Raw genomic sequence first — 7,088 nt, forward strand, 5'->3', positions numbered from 1 at the left:
GATTAATCTCAACCTGTCAAGGGTCCACCCCTCTCTTTTTTGGAAAATTTGACTCTAATCAAATAATAACAGGGCCTAATCCGTCCTACGTAGCCACTTCTTTCTATCATCATCATACGTATCATAATAGACGAATACTTACTTAAGTAATCCATAAAAATAGCGCTAATATCCTATTCCTACAGTAAGCTCACACTTGGACACAGTGCTTCACATTCCTAAATTGCTAATCAGATAACCGCCAAAATCAATATGAAAATGAAACCCAACGTTTCTAACGAAACATTTTAATCACTAATTAAAAATTTCCAACTATCACTTCTTAATGAACAACAAGACGAATATTATAACGATGAGCACGATTATAGCCACGACCACAGTGGCTATCAGCAGTATGATGTTCTGCTTTTTGGCCAGAGGAGTGGAAGGCAGAGGCGCGGTGGTGGTGCTCTGGCGGTGGAAAGGCCTCCGAGAGGGGTGCGTGGGCTCGGGAACTTCATCTGAAAAGATGGTGGACTTCAATTTGAAGGTCTACGAAGGTGGAATGGTCAAAGAGTTATGAACCCTGTTTGACTTGAAGAGTTATGGACTAATCTAATGAGAATGGAGAACGTTAAGCCGGGTCTCCAGCGCGTTTTGCCTTACACAATCAACAAACGTGTGTGCGTGTTGGTAGGGCAAAAAAAGAATGAGACATGTATAGGCTCCTTAAGAGCATTTGACGATTTGCAAGAACTAATTTAATTAGTCTAAACAATAAAGATAATTTTGATTTTGATTTTGATTTTGAAACATGTCGGAATTTTTTGTAGGCAATTTTGTTGAATGTTGAGATGTTTTTGTTGATTGTTTAGGGCAAAACACGCGCTGGAGACCCGGCTTTATGTTCAAGCTATTTTTTTTTGTAATGTTTGGTGGCGCGTGGAGCACATAGGACCTATACTCACTGTAAAATTGCGATTCATGATTTCACAGCGCCATGTAAAGTTTTGTACAATTTACAGGGCTTTATGCTTCACGGCCCGATTCGATGGACTGGCCAAGAATGGGGCCATGGTTTGGCAAGCTTCAAAGGGCAACATGCAAATGGCAGTCAATGAGTTGATCTATCAGCTATAGCATAGGATTATGACAGTGATAAAGTGACGCACTCACCATCCTCTCGTGTATGTTCGGTGGTCACGTAGCTAAAAATAAAATAAACTTGGTGGACATCAAAATAAACACAAATAAAATAATACTGACACGATTTTTTCGATTGGAGAGGGAGATTTTTCTTCACCATATAGGTATTTAATTAGGCTTGTAGTAGGTACAGTAGGTACCTACATAGCCAAACAAAGCTCATTGACATAGTTTAAGTACCTAACTTTTTCTGTCTTTCAATCTAAAACGTTGCTATTGAAACATTTAATTTTATTCTACTAGTTTGGTTTTGTTATGAATAACAGAAAACATGATTATTCTTGCAAATACACAAGCACATTGCACTTTCCTTTTTGAATCACAATTTTTTTTGCCGCAGACGCGGCATTAGCTAAAATCTTCATCCACCCACATTTTTTTAATATTTTTCAAGAGTTTTAAAAGGAAAAATCACGCTTTATTTGCAAGAATTTTTATGTTTTCAGTTGGATAAATAAATAATAGGCTAACTTACACCGCAGGCGATAAGTTTTCGCTGTCTATCATGGGCAATGATTTTCTTTATCGTTTTATAAATAAGTAATTACATAATTTGGTATAATATTTCACTGTTTACTTCACTTTTTTTAATAATTCCAATAAAAATTAGTACTGTGACTTGTTTGAAAATAATTTTGACAATTTAAAGACTGACAAGGTCAAGGTGAAGTTCATTTAGCTGTATAGCAAATAGGATCAAAGAAAGAGTTTTTAGAGGGTCTACTTTACTTCTTACTTATACAGGGTGAAAGAAAATAATATCTTTTCCGCGATTTCAGATTGAGTGCACGTGACCACTTTGCTCACAGGCATCAAAAGGTTCAAAGCATAGGTGCAAAGAATTTCTTTTGTAACAATATTTAATTCATTTTATTTTTTAATTCTTTGTAATCTTTCCGCGATTTCAGATTGAGTGCACGTGACCACTTTGCTCACAGGCATCAAAAGGTTCAAAGCATAGGTGCAAAGAATTTCTTTTGTAACAATATTTAATTCATTTTATTTTTTAATTCTTTGTAATCTTTATGTGCTCCAAGCAAGGCTCCAAGCAAGTGCCACATTCTAAAACCCGTTGTTGGCGCTTGTTTGTTACCTCAATAATGGCTCAATTAATAAGTTTCGTTGCCTAAATTTAAAAAGAAAGATACTGTCAAATCTTAGTGATGTACCGTGTAAATATCGATTAAAATGAATAGGTATTAATTCCCAGTTCCCACGCATATTTTGGTAAATATTATTTGAGTCATAAAAAGAAATCTATTTAATAGCAAAGATTATAAAAAGTTCCGCAAAGCAAGAGCTGAGGCGAGTAGATCGATAAGCAAAGATTTGTATCTGCTGTATACGCTGGTCACGTGTTGCGCATTCTTCTGTCTGACTGATCATTTAATCACCTCTGATTTTTGTATTCAAATATTTCATCAGGTAAAAATAGGTGTTCTGAACTGTGTTGATTTACTGAAAATTATTTAGGTACATAAACTAAACGCTACCAACCGTGCGATGTGGAAGTCATTGGGGTGGGGGAGGCCTATTAACTTATTCTTAGATTTACTTCAATATTTGTATCTATCGATAAAATATCTGCACACTGTGTATAATGCACATCACTAGTAAAAACAAAAATGTCAATCAAATTACGATTCATGAACGCGAGTTTGTTTCTCAGTTTGTTTGGTTGAAAAAACAAAATAATCTCCTTTTCAGCTCAATTATACACTTTTTTGTGTTCATTATAAACGGTACAAAGTGAATACAACAAAACCAAAATGCCTTCGGCGGCTTCAATTGAGATTTCGACTATATTTAACGATGTTATATCAAATAACTTGAAATATTGTGGCGTTTGTTTGCGCACCGAAGAAGAGAGAAGATTAGTGAACCCAGAGCACTTCTTAAAATGCATTGGAATTATGAGCCTTGCTGCGCCGCTGGTAAGTCTGGTAATACCTGGTAATACTACAAAAATATGCTGCAAACTTGTACAACTTTATGAAAAAGTTTTCTCATGAAAACCCTTGAAATTTGTGTAATTTCTTCAAAACCACTGTTTTTGTGATTAAATACAACTTTATTATGTTTAGTATTTTGATGATTCGAGATTTTATTTAAGTGTTAAGTAGTGTTTCATAGTCCTTAACAGTTCTATAAAAAGTTTTTATTCCCAGTTCAAAGATCATTTGTATCTGAATTTTTATGTTACTGAAAATAAACTTTCTATCTACACATTTGGGAATATTTCGAACTGCATTAGTATACCTTAAGAAGATTAGTTGTAAATTGTTATATTACTAAAAAGCAGCGATGGTGTGGATATCCGTAACCGAAACTATCGGATATCCGAAATAAAAAAATAACTGTAACCAATTCAAAAGTTTCGGATAGTTTTGGATATAGGCGGAGTCTACATTTTAGTATTTTTAAATATTTGTTACTTGTCTCTCGGATCATCCGAAATGATTTTATATCTGTAACCGTAACCGAAATCGGTATAATATTATTTTAATATCCGTAACCGTATCCATAACCGAAACTTCATATCCATAACATCCCTGTAAAAAGCTGTGATATTTCCAGATCAAAACAATCTGCTACGTGTGCGAGGCAGAAGCGACGCGCGCGTTCGCTTTGTTCCAGGCGATCAACTTCGCGGAGATCATCAATCAGTGGTTCAAGGATATGTCTGGGAAACTCAAGTATAGGGACGAGATGCCCGACTTCCTGGATCGGTATATCAATGTGAGTGAATTTTAGTGTTTGGATATAAGTTGAAAGCAGTGGAAATAGTATATTCTCATCTTAAAGGTGAAACAAACAGTCACCAGCATTAAATTAAGCTTTGTAAATTTTTCCAATAAGGTTTACATTATAGCCACAATAGCCGAACCGTGAAGGGGTGGGAGTGGCCGACTCGAGATCCGAGGAACACGGGTTCGAATTCCACCGCCGCTTGACTATTGTGGTGAGCCCACTCGTAACACAAGCTTATTTAGTTTAACACGAGGGGCTAACGGGACTATTAGTAATTTGGGCAATACAAATAGCTAATAAACTTTAAAAAAAATAAAGTATTAAAAGTGCTTTCTATAAGCCCACTTGCAAAACAAATTAATTTTTCACTCATTATTGGTACACTATTGTTTTTCTTTTAGAATATCCTTAACACCAGGTGCGATTGCAGTCAAATACCTGCCTTGTCAAGCATAAAAAAAAGAGAGAAAATATGTAACAAACTCAGGTCAAAAAAATTAGTATATTGTAAATTTTTCCCTCCACAAACCTCTCTAAAAGCCAACCTAACATGTGGTGCAGAATGTCTGGCTTGACCGGTGTACCAGGTGTAACAATGCTGGTGGTTGCAGAGGCGCGCGCGCTTACGAGGCTCCGCGCCGCTGGCCGAGTGGTGGCGGAGGGTGCGCGCGCGGTCCGATCTGGTGCAGACTGAAGTGTTGGTGGTCAGCGACGCCGCTCCAGTAAGTAACATTAAACATTCACATAAAAAAAACCCTCATAAGCACGTTACCAATCTAGCACGTACTCTCACACGCATTCACGGAAGCCCAAGCACTATCTCCCTCTCTCTGTCGCTCATCTCTCCCTCTCTCTCTCCATCTCTCTCCTTCTCTCTTTCCTGTCTCCTATCTTTCTCCCCTCTATCCTCTCTCCCTTTCTCTACCATTTCTCTCCTTCTCTATCTCCCCTCTATCTGTCTCTCCCCCTCTCTTCCTTCTCTCTCTCCAATCTCCCCCTCTCACTCTATCTCCTTCTATCTTCCTTCTCACTGCCTCTCTCCCCTCCCTCCTCGCTCTCCCCTCTCTCTCTCTTCCTCTCTCCCTCTAACACACACGTGTCACCGCTCGCCGAGTGGTGGCGGCGGGTGCGCGCGCGGTCCGACCTGGTGCAGACTGAAGTGTTGGTTGTTAGCGACGCCGCTCCAGTGAGTACTCAATACCAAATGATCAATGAATGTGCAAGATCTTACCAAAAACATACTCTCTTTCCCTCCCTCTTTCTATACCATCTCTCCCTCTCTCCCCTCTATCCTCTCTCTCCCCCTCTCTACCATCTCTCTCCTTCTCTCCCCCCCACCTCCCCTCTTTCTCTATCTCTCAATCACTCTTTCTCTCTCCCTCTCCCATCTTTCCTTCTCTCCCTCTCTCTCTCTCTCCTCTCTTCCCTCTTTCTCTCTCCCTCTCTGTCTCCCTCCCTCCCGCTCTCTCTCCCTCTCCCTCTAACACACCCGCGTCGCCGCTCGCCGAGTGGTGGCGGCGGGTGCGCGCGCGGTCCGACCTGGTGCAGACTGAGGTGTTGGTTGTTAGCGACGCCGCTCCAGTAAGTAGTCCAGTATTAGTCAACACGCCAACGCAATTCATTCACGGAAGCCCAAGCACTCTCTCTCCCCCTCCCTCTCTCTTCCTCTCTCTCTCCCTCTCCCTCTAACACACACGCGTCGGTGCGAGCGCGATCAGATCTGGTACAGACTGAAGTGTTGGTGCTCAGCGACGCCGCACCTGTGAGTAGCATTTACAGAAGCCCAAGCGCTCTATAAGGTGTTATTTTTTGTACTGATCATACTTTACCAACGCATCTAATAAAATCATACAAATACAACCCAAGTGTTTTTAAAAAAAAATTCAGGCTAGTTTTTGTTTTTACTTTTCCTAACAAAAAAAAGATATTATTTTTACAACCATCCTGTCTTCACTCACTGCCTCTCTCTCTTTCTTTACTCATTTCATTCATACGAGTACGAACAATGGCCGCGCGCATTCATTCAACGTTCACACACATAAAGGTTAGATTACACTAAACCTACGTTACCAAAAATTATCACTCGTGAGTATGTACGATGTTACGTCATGTTAATAGGTACTACGCGCTGGGAGAAACAAAATCTAGCTACATAAGTAGGTAAATAAGTGTATTTTCATTAGTGTAATAGCGGGGGACTTTTCCAACGAACCGAGGCGAATCATCCGCGTTAAACTAGAAATTTAGAAAAGGATAGAAATTGGAATTCAATATCTACGGTTTCGTAATGCCTACGCAATTTAGAGACGTAATAAAAAATTGATAGGTAGGTACATACCTATCACTACTTCGCTTCGCGTCAGTGGAAATGCACCCTAATATTGAATATGATTATGTGTTGTAAATAAAACTCACTGATCAATTTTCCTGGTTTTAATTCCTAAATTATGATTTGCCATCACACTTTAGATTCATTGATTTTACTTATTCACACATTTACCTATTTTGAATGTTGTTATTTAAAGTTCCTAGGTTATTATTACACTAATCACAATACATTTTGAACGTCAAGCCTTTGTTGAATGTTCACGTAAACACTGTCTTGCACTGTCTAATCTAGCCACGATCGAATTGAGGTAATGCTTTCGGGCTGCACACTTGCTTGCTGTTCACTAGACACCACGTCGGATGTTGTATTCACAATTCGCGCACTAACTTTTTTACGGAAAAAGTCCCTTTCGCGTAAACAAGCACTCATCTGTCCAAATCACACTGTAGGTATGTACCTAGGTAGACTTCCGCAATAACCATCGATAGAACTAGGTCGCGGTCGTGGCCCTTTGGCAACAACTCCTTGATAAGGCATTCCGTATTTTTACGCAAAAGCCGCCGTCTGCGGCGCTCGCATCTGGGTACCGCCAGCACTGTGCCGGTGATTGAAATTGAAATCCAGAACTTCGTCCTCGAAGCGCACGGAATCTCGTCAAGTCAGGATACGGCTGCGCTCCCTGAAGCGCTGCGCGGCTCCAAACAAGCAAGGTGTGAAGGTTTTCGACTCGTCAATGTTTCTCGTCGGCCAGTTAGTGTGCCCGAAACATAATTTCACCTGCGTTTTGTTATTGATCAAGCGCGGCATTGTAATAAATCACACA

General features: G+C 39.8%; 1 long non-coding RNA gene across 1 annotated transcript; it reads right to left on the bottom strand.

Moving 5' to 3' along the window:
* Positions 1–298: 298 nt before the first annotated feature.
* Positions 299–1,817, bottom strand: LOC135085526 (uncharacterized). The gene is made up of 3 exons (XR_010260150.1): positions 1,661–1,817; positions 1,156–1,187; positions 299–500 (listed from the first exon to the last, which is right to left on the bottom strand). It is a non-coding gene; the product is annotated as an uncharacterized LOC135085526 (long non-coding RNA).
* Between the last annotated feature and the right edge of the window lie 5,271 nt (positions 1,818–7,088).

This window comes from Ostrinia nubilalis, chromosome 28, assembly GCF_963855985.1.
Source record: "Ostrinia nubilalis chromosome 28, ilOstNubi1.1, whole genome shotgun sequence".
Classification (NCBI taxonomy): Eukaryota; Metazoa; Arthropoda; class Insecta; order Lepidoptera; family Crambidae; genus Ostrinia; species Ostrinia nubilalis.